Consider the following 12,099-nt stretch of genomic DNA (forward strand, 5'->3'; position numbering starts at 1 on the left):
TCAGAGGCCAGAGTTTCCCATGAGTCGATGTCAACCCCCATGGCCTTAAAGGAACAGTCCACCGTACTTCCATAATGAAATATGTTCTTCTCTGAATTGAGACGAGCTGATCCGTACCTCTCCGAGCTTTGCGCGACCTCCCAGTCAGTCAGACGCGCTGTCACTCCTGTTAGCAATGTAGCTAGGCTCAGCATGGCCAACGGTATTTTTTGGGGCTGTAGTTAGATGCGACCAAACTCTTCTGCGTTTTTCCTGTTTACATAGGTTTATATGACCAGTGACATGAAACAAAGTTCAGTTACACAAATTGAAACATGGCGATTTTCTATGCTATGGAAAGTCCGCACTATAATGACAGGCGTACTAACACCAATTCTGCGCGCTTCGACAGCGCATTTTGAAGGTATCAATGCGCTGTCGAAGCGCGCAGAAGGTGTTAGTACGCCCAGAGCCGGCCCGTGGCATAGGCAATATAGGCAAATGCTAAGGGCGCTGCTTCCATCCAGGGGCGCAGAAACGGGGGGAGAAAAATTATGACTTCCACTATTCTGAAAACGAGTCAGCATTATAATGTCTTAGCCTAATTTAATTATACAGCAAAGCATGTAGTCAGGGTGCGATTTGTCAAAAAAAGCGGGGTGTGGTGGTGGTTGTTAATCATGAAACAATAAGCGCTCAACAGTGGTTTGCCCTGTCTATAGTGTGTCTTCGGGCGCGCAAGTGCGCATCCGCGGCTATTCTCTGTTTTGGCCATGTAATAGCCTAAGTGTTGTTGGCTAAAGAGTGTTTTTGCATAACGTAGATAACTGACATAGATCTGTTGCTTGTTTTGAATATGGCTGCACTTGGAGCAGTCTGTCGGTGTCGTTGAGCAGTCTGGGCTGAAGTAAATGTTAGGACTAGGACTGTTTTGGCCTCTAGAGGCCGCTGTTATTTCCTTTTCGTGTCATGTTTGTTTTGGCCTCTAGGGGCCGCCACTGTTCCTGTGTTTTGTGTTTGTGTTAATTGCCTGTTTAGTCCTGATTATTTTCACCTGTGTTCAATTTAGTTTGTGTATTTATACCCCCTTAGTTCAGTCCTCTTGTCACGGAGTCTTTGTGCTGTTATGTTTATCTCCAGTTTCCTCTGTACCGTGTTCTTTGTTTTGCACTTTGCTTTTCTTTTGGACCTAGTAGTTACTGTGTTTTTGGATCTTCTGAGCTTTGGTATTTTTGCCTTTTCTTTTCTGTTTTTTTGGCTTTTGTTTTGTACTTTTGGATTTTTTATTTTTTCCCTTATATCTTCTGAGCGTTTTTGGATTATTACTTTTTGGATTTTTTTTTTGTGTATATATTGTAAATAAACCTTTTGATACTTTTTTCTACTTCTGCCTCACGCCTCTGCATTTGAGTCATCCCCCTGGTGGCCTAGTGGGGGTTTGCTGGATTATCACACAACGAACCAGGTTCGAATCCCAGCAAAACCCTAACAGAAAGACTCCGTCATGACCGACTCAGCAGAGGCTGCTTCAACTGTCTACCCGGCCAACCTTCAGGGAATTATGGCAGCTTTGACACGCTTCGGAGTGATCATGGACGCTCATGGACGTATGCTCACGAGCCAACGTGAGGCCCTTGCTCGCCACGAGGAACTGCTTCAGCAAATTGGGAAAACCCTGGCACAGCTGACATCTCTGCCTGCATCTCCTGATCCAGCTCCTGCTCCAGTGCCTCCTGCTATGCTGCCTTCACCTCGCGAACCCAGCCTTCCTGCACCACAGAGGTATGACGGCATGCAAGTGGGTTGTACTCGCCTCTCCGCATCTGAGAGGGAGCGCAGAAGGAGGGACAAGTGCTGCATCTACTGTGGCAAGCCTGGTCACTTCCAAGCATCATGTCCCGAACTCTCGGGAAAAGGACCGCCCCGTCCAGCCGAGGGAGGGTTGTGACGGGGCCTACCCTCTCTCCCGGACTCCCTGGCCAAGGAATCTACATCCCGGTCTCCATCTCCTGGGGTGAGTCTGTCCATTCTTGTCAAGCTTTGTTAGACTCAGGGGCGGCTGGGAACTTTATGGATATTCACTTCGCCCAAAGTATCAATGTTCCGACTGCACCTCTTGAAGTCCCACTGTCTGTGTCTGCCCTCAATGGCCAAGCGTTAGGTGATGGAAGAGTCACCCAAGTTACTTCTCCAGTCTTCCTCCAGTCTCAAGGTCACAAGGAAGAAATATCCCTGCACCTGATTCCTTCACCTGAGTTCCCAGTTATTCTAGGCCTTCCTTGGCTTACTCGCCACAACCCTCGCATAGACTGGGTAACAAGCCAGGTTGTGGAATGGGGCCCTGCATGCCATGCCTCTTGTTTGCTCTCTAGCTCTCCTGTGTCTCCTGGCGAGCCCCCTGATCTCACAGAGTTATCTCAAGTTCCCACAGAGTACTGGGATCTCAAAGAGGTCTTCAGCAAGAGCAGGGCCGCCGTTCTTCCTCCGCACCGGGCCTACGACTGTGCCATCGACTTGCTCCCTGGGACTACCCCTCCTCGTGGCAGACTGTTTTCCCTCTCTCAGCCAGAATGCAAGACCTGGAGCAAGGTCAGGAAGACCCTCATACAGACCTCCAGAACCAACCAGACTCAGGCCAACCGCCATAGAAGACCTGCACACGCTTTCCGCCCTGGGCAGCGGGTTTGGCTGTCCACTAAGGACCTTCCGCTGCGGGTGGAGAACCGCAAGCTTGCTCCTCGCTACATTGGCCCCTTCAAGGTGGTGCGCAGGGTGAACCCTGTCTCCTACCGGCTCCAGTTGCCCCGGACTCTGAGGATCAACCCCACTTTCCATGTTTCCCTGTTGCGGCCCATACTGACGTCTACGTATGCCCCTGCCCCAGGAACCCCCCACCCCCCCGCATCTTCCAGGGTCAGACTGTGTTCACTGTGCATCGCCTGCTTGACTCCCGCTGGGTCCGCGGCGGGTTGCAATATCTGGTGGACTGGGAGGGCTATGGTCCTGAGGAGCGCTGCTGGGTTCCTGCTCGGGATGTCCTAGATAAAGAACTGTGTCGGGACTTCCATTCGGCCCATCCGGATCGCCCTGGGAACATCAGGAGACGCTCCTAGAGGGGGGGTCCTGTTAGGACTAGGACTGTTTTGGCCTCTAGAGGCCGCTGTTATTTCCTTTTCGTGTCATGTTTGTTTTGGCCTCTAGAGGCCGCCACTGTTCCTGTGTTTTTGTGTTAATTGCCTGTTTAGTCCTGATTATTTTCACCTGTGTTCAATTTAGTTTGTGTATTTATACCCCCTTAGTTCAGTCCTCTTGTCAGGGAGTCTTTGTGCTGTTATGTTTATCTCCAGTTTCCTCTGTACCGTGTTCTTTGTTTTGCACTTTGCTTTTCTTTTGGACCTAGTAGTTACTGTGTTTTTGGATCTTCTGAGCTTTGGTATTTTTGCCTTTTCTTTTCTGTTTTTTTGGCTTTTGTTTTGTACTTTTGGATTTTTTATTTTTTCCCTTATATCTTCTGAGCGTTTTTGGATTATTACTTTTTGGATTTTTTTTTTTTTTTTGTGTGTATATATTGTAAAACCTTTTTTGATACTTTTTTCTACTTCTGCCTCATGCCTCTGCATTTGAGTCATCCCCCTGGTGGCCTAGTGGGGGTTTGCTGGATTATCACACCAACAAACCAGGTTTGACTCCCAGCAAAACCTTAACAGTAAAGGTCTTTTATGCACCAAACACGTTTCGCAGCGAGATATTCCAATGGTGCCTGGCACTTTTTTTTTTAAATAAAACAAAGTTGCTTTGTTGATCTGTGTTCTCATTAAAATGACAGATTAGCAGCTCATTCAAGCAACCATGTTGCGAAGAGCTTCCTGGAGGAAAATATAATAAACACGTTGAAAACAAGAAACAATCTCAGTGCGTCAAGACTGCAGGGAAACGAAACAAGCACTCAGATGTGTTCTCTTTACCAGTGCCGGCGATTGCTATAGGCAACCGAGGCAATTGCCTAGAGCGCAAAGTGTGCCCAGGGGCGCCAAGGGCGACCAAAACCCCACCAAAAAGGAGGGATGGAGTTATTGAATGGAGATGTTACCAAGTGCATCAGTGGTGTACAGTGTTTTCAACCATTGTGCTGCCGAACTCTAGTACCGCAGAACACTAGTGTGCCGTGAGAGATCACCAAGTGTACCATGGAAAATTATAGAATGACTGTATATTGTAAATATTGGCAACAGCATTTTAGTTTCAGTCAACATTTTCTATTGGTGATGTGCCTTGAGATTTTTTCATTGAAAAAAGTGCGCCCTGGCTCATGAAAGGTTGAAAACCTTTTTTACAATGCCTCTGATGCGGCTGGGGATGTAGAAATACACGCTCCTTACCTCTGCTGTTACACTACCTGTGACAGTAGCTTCTGCTGAAAGAAGCTTTTCAAAATTAAAACTGCTGAAGACATACTTAAGGTCAACAATGATGAGCATCAACCAAGAGATCTCAAGAGAAATATCATTTGATATTATCAAGGAATTTGCCATTAGGAAGACCAGACGAGTCCCATTGTAATGTTACTTCAATAACAAAGTATCCATAATAGCACTTTTATTTGAAAATACAGCCCATTGATGTCCTAACAGGGTGCTTAAGTTTGCACAATTTAGAATTGTAGAATTTTTTATTCATTTAATTTGTTAATTCTTCAGAGATGACAACTTTTAATAGCAAAAAAGAAACTAAAAATAATTTCTTGTTTATTGTCCATGCACTACACTTTGAACAGGGTGCGGAAGAGTTTTTGCCCATTATATGGACATATGTATTGAATTTGTGTGGTCATTTTACTTTGTGACACTTTATGTGAATAATGATAACAATAACAATAATGAAAAAGATAAAAATGACTTCTTGTTTATTGTCCATGCACCGTACATTGTTTAATAGTAATAGAATAGAGTGATTAGATTAAAGTGTTATTTAGATGTTATTAGAGGGTTTTTTTTTCTTGGGGGGGGGACTCAATCTCGCCTAGGGCAGCCAAAGACCTAGAGCCAGCCCTGAGTACGCCTGTCATTATAGTACGGACTTTCCATAGCACAGAAAATCGCCACGTTTCAATTTGTGTAACTGAACTTTGTTTCATGTCACTGGTCATATAAACCTATGTAAACAGGAAAAACGCGGAAGAGTTTGGTCGCATCTAACTACAGCCCCCAAAAATACCGTTGGCCATGCTGAGCCTAGCTACATTGCTAACAGGAGTGACAGCGCGTCTGACTGACTGGGAGGTCGCGCAAAGCTCGGAGAGGTACGGATCAGCTCATCTCAATTCAGAGAAGAACATATTTCATTATGGAAGTACGGTGGACTGTTCCTTTAAAGTCTCTCTTACAAGTGTCTTTAATACACAAGAGGGGTCTGCCTAAAGGTCGTTTTCCCTGGACGAGCTCTCCATATAGCAGATCTTTGGGGATTCGTCCCTCGTCCATCCTCACAACACGGCCCAGCCAGCGCAGATGCCTCTGCTTCAGCAACACAAACATGCTTGGTATTTTAGCTCTCTTTAAGACATTGTTGTTTGGTATCTTGTCCTGCCAAGTGATGTTTAGTATCCGTCTGAGGCAACGCATATGGAAGGCATCCAATATTCGTTCCTGCCAGCTACATAGAGTCCAGGACTCACTACCATACAGGAGGGTGCTCAGGACGCACGCACTATAGACTTTGACCTTGGTGTGCTCTGTAAGTTTCTTGTTTAACCAGACTCTCTTTGCTAGCCTTGACATGGTGGTAGCTGCCTTACCGATGCGCTTGCTCAGCTCTAAATCAAGAGAGAGGGTGTTAGAGATGGTAGAGCCGAGGCAGACAAACTCATGAACAACTTCCAGCACATGGTTCAAAATTGTGATGCGGGGCGGTGAATCTACACCTTGTCCCATGACTTGTGTTTTCTTCAGGCTGATGGTAAGTCTGAAGTCTTGGCAGGCAGCGCTAAAGTGATCCATGAGCTGTTGGAACTCTTCAGTTGAGTGAGCGGTGATTGCAGCATCATCAGCAAATAGGAGGTCACAAACGCATCTCTGCTGGACTTTGGATTTAGCTCTCAATCTGGAGAGATTGAAGAGTTTCCCGTCCGATCTGGTGTGGAGGTAGATGCCTTCTGTTGCAGAGCCGAAAGCATGCTTCAGGAGAATGGCAAAGAAGATCCCAAACAGGATCGGCGCCAAAACACAGTCCTGTTTCACGCCACTACGGATTTCAAAGGGGGCAGATCTGGAGCCGTCAAAGATCACAGTACCCTTCATGTCTTCATGGAAGGATCTAATGATGCTGAGGAGCTTGGGCGGACATCCAATCTTTGGAAGGATCTTGAAAAGGCCGTCTCTGCTGACTAGATCAAAAGCCTTTGTGAGGTCTGTGAAGGCTATGAAGAGTGGTTGCCGTTGCTCCCTGTATTTTTCTTGGAGTTGACGGAGGGAGAAAACCATGTCAATGGTAGACCTGTTCATCCGGAAACTGCACTGCGATTCCGGATACACCTGCTCTCTAAGTATTTGGAGTCTCTTTAGAGCAACTCTGGCAAACAGCTTTCCAATGATGACGAGCAGAGAGATGCTGTGAAAGTTGTTGCAATCGCCCCTGTCACCTTTATTCTTATAGAGTGTGATGATGTCCGCATCCTTCATTTCTTGAGGGACCCCACCTTGTCTCCAACAGAGGGAAAGGATTTCATGCAGCTCGGGGATAACACCTTTGCAGCATTTAATAACTTCCACAGGGATGCCATCTTTTCCAGGTGCTTTACCTGAGGTGAGCGCGTCCAACACCTCATTTAGTTCTTCAAGGGTTGGTTCTCTATCGAGTTCCTCCAGCACAGGAAGGCACTTGATGGCATTTAGTGCTGCTTCAACAACCACATTCTCTGTAGAGTAATGCTTGGTGAAGTGCTCCACCCAACGCTCCATCTGCTTCGTCCTATCTTGAATCACTTCCCCAGAAGTGGTCTTCAGGGAGGCAATTTTCCTCTGTGCAGGTCCAAGAGCTTACTTGATGCCATCATACATCCCCCTAATATTGCCTATGTCGGCTGCCATCTGTATCTGAGAACACAGCTGTAGCCAGAAGTCGTTAGCGCATCTCCTGGCACACTGCTGGACTGTGCTATGAGCTCTACGGAGAGCTTGAAGATTGCCTTCACTAGGGCAAGCCTTATAGGCTGATAGGGCCCTCCTTTTTACCTCAATCACGGGCGACATAACCTCGTAATTAGCCTCGAACCAGTCTGTCGTCTTATTGGTTTTCTTGCCAAATATGGACAAGGCAGCATTGTGAACAGTGTTCTTGAAGTGTTCCCATCTTACACTGGCGTTCACTTTAGTGGGGCCTGGAAGGGACTCCTCGAGGGCTCGTGCAAATTCTTCCACCTTGCCGCGGTTTTGGATCTTGATGGTGTCGATGCAGGGTCTTCCTTGCATGTATGTGGGGGTGCTGATAAGGGGACCTGACTGATCCACATGTCATATTAATTGGAGCATAGTTTTTCGCTGGATGCCCTTCCTGCCACAACCCTCCCATTTCCGGGCTTGGGAAACAGCCATGCACACATTCATACCTATGGGCAATTTAGAGTCACCAGTTAACCTAACTGCATGTCTTTGGACTGTGGGGGAAACCGGAGCACCCGGAGGAAACCCATGCGAACATGGGGAGAACATGCAAACTCCACACAGAAAGGCCTCCGCTGACCACTGGGCTTGAACCCAGGACCTTCTTGCTGTGAGACGACAGTGCTAACCACTGCACCACCATGCTGCGTTGTATAGTCCATCCATCCATCCATCCATCCATCATCTGTAGCTGCTTATCCTGTTCTACAGGGTCGCAGGCAAGCTGGAGCACATCCAAGCTGACTATGGGCCCTGTCACACTATAGCGTTTTGTTCGACGTTTGGTTGCGTTTTTAAAAATTTGAGAAACGCCGGGGAACGTCGACGTTCTTCAAATTAAGTTTCTAGGTCAACGATGTTGTAACGTTCTTGTAACGCTTGGGTAACGCTCAGCCAACGTTCCCTCAGTGTCAGGCGACGTTTGTGGTCCAAAATAGCAGCAAAACCTAGCGTTCTCATAGCGTCCACAGCGCTTTGATAGCGTTATCATAGCATTTGGGTAGCGTCTGCCTTGCGTCCAGGTAATGTTCTGGACGTTACACAGACGCTGGAAAAATTCAGAACGCTGACAGACGTTAGAAAGATGTTGAAAGAGCGTTACATGAGCGTTAAGAACGCTCGGCGAACGCTGACGAACGCTGAAAAACGTTGGCGACACGCTGGACAGACGTTCGATGGACGTTACACAGGCGTTAGGCAAGCGTTACCCAAGCGCTAGGCACGCGCTGGACACTCGACCCTGATGGGCCGGCGTCCGCCTAGCGTCCAGGGAACGTCCTGACTTTCGAGTAACGTTCGAGTAACGCCCGCAAACTTTCGTGTAACGTTCCTCTAACGTGTAAGTAGCGTTTTGATAGAACGTCCTGAATTTTTGTGCACACCCAAAACTATTTTTCACCCTCAGCGTTCGCCGACGTCCCTCGACGTTCCCCAACGTTTGCCGACGCTCGTCTAACTTTCTTGTAACTTTTTTCTAACGTTCTCGACGTTCCTCTGCGTTTCGCAACACGTTACTCGAACGCTGGTGAGAACGTCGTAGTGTGACAGGGCCCTATGGGTGAGAGGCAGGGTACACCCTGGACAAGTCACCAGGTTATCGCAGGGCTGAGACAGACACAAACAACCATTCACACTCACATTCACACCTACGGTCAATTAAGGCCCTGGCCACACGGCAACGGATTCAGGTGAATCTGATAAAATTTTTTATCGTTTCGGCCTGGCGTCCACATGGCACCGGCGGTTTGGGTGCCCCAAAACGATATTTTTTGAGAATGGGTTCCAGAGTGGAAAAATCTGGCAATGGCGCCGTTGCGAAGTTGTCTGGATGAGTAGAATGGATTTGTTTACACATTAACCTGACTGACCTGCCAGACAGACAATTTACACCTGCTTTGATGAACAGAAAGTACAGCCTTCCACACAAAGCAACAGTTACCTGACTATAATGGAGGCAGAGGGGAAAAGGGTCAGAAGACCCTTCAACAGACTGTTTTGTATGAACCACTGCATTGCATTCACTTTTGTATACAGCTTTTCTTTTAAATAAACAAGTAACTGAACCATTTCTTGAATTTCTTTTTTTATTGGATAATACTGCTTTTCAGGGGCGGCACGGTGGTGTAGTGGTTAGCGCTGTCACCTCATAGCAAGAAGGTTCTGGGTTCAAGCCCCATGGCCAGCGAGGGCCTTTCTGTGTGGAGTTTGCATATTCTCCCCGTGTCCGCGTGGGTTTCCTCCGGGTGCTCCGGTTTCCCCCACAGTCCAAAGACATGCAGGTTAGGTTAACTGGTGACTCTAAATTGACCGTAGGTGTGAATGTGAGTGTGAATGGTTGTCTGTGTCTATGTGTCGGCCCTGTGATGACCTGGAGACTTGTCCAGGGTGTACCCTGCCTTTCACCCATAGTCAGCTGGGATAGGCTCCAGCTTGCCTGCGACCCTGTAGAAGGATAAAGCAGCTAGAGATAATGAGATGAGAGACTGCTTTTCAAAATGTTCACACACAATATAAAAAATTATATAAAAATGCTTTTCAAAATGTTCACACACAATAAGAAAATTAAGTTATATAAAACTATGCACACTAATAAAACTAATTTGTACACACAGAAAGCACGATTTCCTCGCCTAGTCGCAGCCATCTTCTTCTTGTTGTTGTGTGTTTGTTCCTGTGAGTGCTTCTCGCCGGGTAGAAGAAGGGGTTTATGCGCATGCGTCCTACTTCTTCTATTGTTCTGGTGTCTCCGATGGGACCTTCTTACAGCGCACGTAGAGGTGTGGCATGTGTATTGTATCATTTTCAGCAAGCGTTGCATTGCCATATGGACCTGATATTTTACTGATCTGTTGCCCATGTGGACGCGATATTTTTTTTACCCACTAAAAAAAAATCTCGTTGCCGTGTGGATGTAGCCTTAGAGCCACCAATTAGCATGTCTTTGGGGGAAACCCACACAGACACGGGGAGAACACGCAAATGCCGGCCACTAGGCTTGAACCCAGGACCTTCTTGCTGTAAGGCGACAGTGCTAACCACTACACCACTGTGCCACCCTGCATTGTATAGTTTAAAAACAAAATTGTTTTATTTTATTATTAGTTACTGTTGTTGATGTCATTGTAGTTTATAAATGAAACTTTATCATAGGTATGTATACACATGAAAAGCAAGCTTTATATACAGTACACAGTAAATTCCTCAGTGCTGAATTAACACCCAGAGTGTTTATATTGGTCCAATTGGACCAATATAAACACTCTGGGTGTTAATTCAACACTGAGGAATTTGCTGTGTACTGTGCAAAAGTCTGAGGCACCCTATTTTTTCATACAAACTGTTATAGATTTCTATTTTATGACTTCTACATTATCGAGTCAGTACAAAAACATTTTACAGTTCCAAATGTTCATTTTCCAGCACAAAATTAAATATTACAGAAAAAAATTGTTTATATCTGAGCAGCATATTACATAAGAAACCACTTTTCAGACTGAAAAAGAAAACATAATGAAGGCTACTGGGTTTTGGTGCAAAATTAAGAAGCAAGGGTGACAGTCAAAGTGTCCAGAAGAACTGTGGCTGGTTCTGCAAGATGCTTAGTAAAACTTACAGCTCATTTCCTTATCAAACTGCACTCACTGTACCTGAGACTACAAATTTTTTTTTGAAAGCAAACTGTTGTCTCACACCAAATATTGACTTTGTTTCATTTATTATGGCTTACTGCTGTTTATAGCATTTTTAAAAAATGTTGAAACATTTAATTTCACTATTTTTAAAGCATTTTTGGTCTACAGCATTTCTTTATATGTGCCTAAGACTTTTGCACAGAACTGTATATATGGTTCGTGCTTATCCATAGATTTGGCTATCCACTTTAGATCTTGGAATATATACCCTGTGCATACAGCGCTCCCGTTGTATCTGCTGATGTTTTCTTTGCTTGTTGTTTTGAGTTTGCTGCTTGTTGCTTTACACTGAGGCAGTATGAGTAATGCCATCGCAATATCACTACATAATCATTTATGTCACCACTAGCAATGTCACAGCCAGTCACAACACGTAAATCTAACGGTTCTGATTCCCACTGGAGCCATAACAAAAGACTTCTGTAAATGTTATAGGTCACCAGGGTAGTTTAAAGTGCATATCCTGGACCAAATTCGTTTTTTTTTTAAATATGAAAAAAATGGGGCAGCACGGTGGTGTAGTGGTTAGCACTGTTGCCTCACAGCAAGAAGGTCCAGGTTTGAGCCCCGTGTCCGGCGAGGGCCTTTCTGTGCGGAGTTTGCATGTTCTCCCCGTGTCCGCGTGGGTTTCCTCCGGGTGCTCCGGTTTCCCCCACAGTCCAAAGACATGCAGGTTAGGTTAACTGGTGACTCTAAATTGACTGTAGGTGTGAATGTGAGTGTGAATGGTTGTCTGTGTCTATGTGTCAGCCCTGTGATGACCTGGTGACTTGTCCAGGGTGTACCCCGCCTTTCGCCCGTAGTCAGTTGGGATAGGCTCCAGCTTGCCTGCGACCCTGTAGAACAGGATAAAGCGGCTAGAGATAATGAGATGAGATGAAAAAAATGTCCCTTTACACACTCATCCAGAAGGGTAATTTTGCACAAGTCCATCTGTCTACAGCAGAAAAAAATAACAAAACGCATCTGGAAAAATCCCAAGGGAGTCTGGAGCCAGATTCGTGACGTCACCTGCGGAAGCACCAGCAGACTGCAAGAGCTTGCACGGTTTCAGTGCATAGCCTGTGTAGACCAAGTTTAGCAGCTAGCGATTTTGCATTGAAATATGGAATTGTCACCTGAGCGCAATGTGGGAAACGATGAGTACTTATCCCATCAAGATTGGTGTTGCTACACCCTCCTACGATACATCTGTTAACCATTTTAATAATTACGTGATAATGTTGAAGAAATTTGCAGAAAACCACCAGGTCGTTTTCTCATAAACAAAC

The sequence above is a fragment of the Neoarius graeffei genome, chromosome 9 (genome assembly GCF_027579695.1).
Source record: "Neoarius graeffei isolate fNeoGra1 chromosome 9, fNeoGra1.pri, whole genome shotgun sequence".
NCBI classification, from domain to species: Eukaryota; Metazoa; Chordata; class Actinopteri; order Siluriformes; family Ariidae; genus Neoarius; species Neoarius graeffei.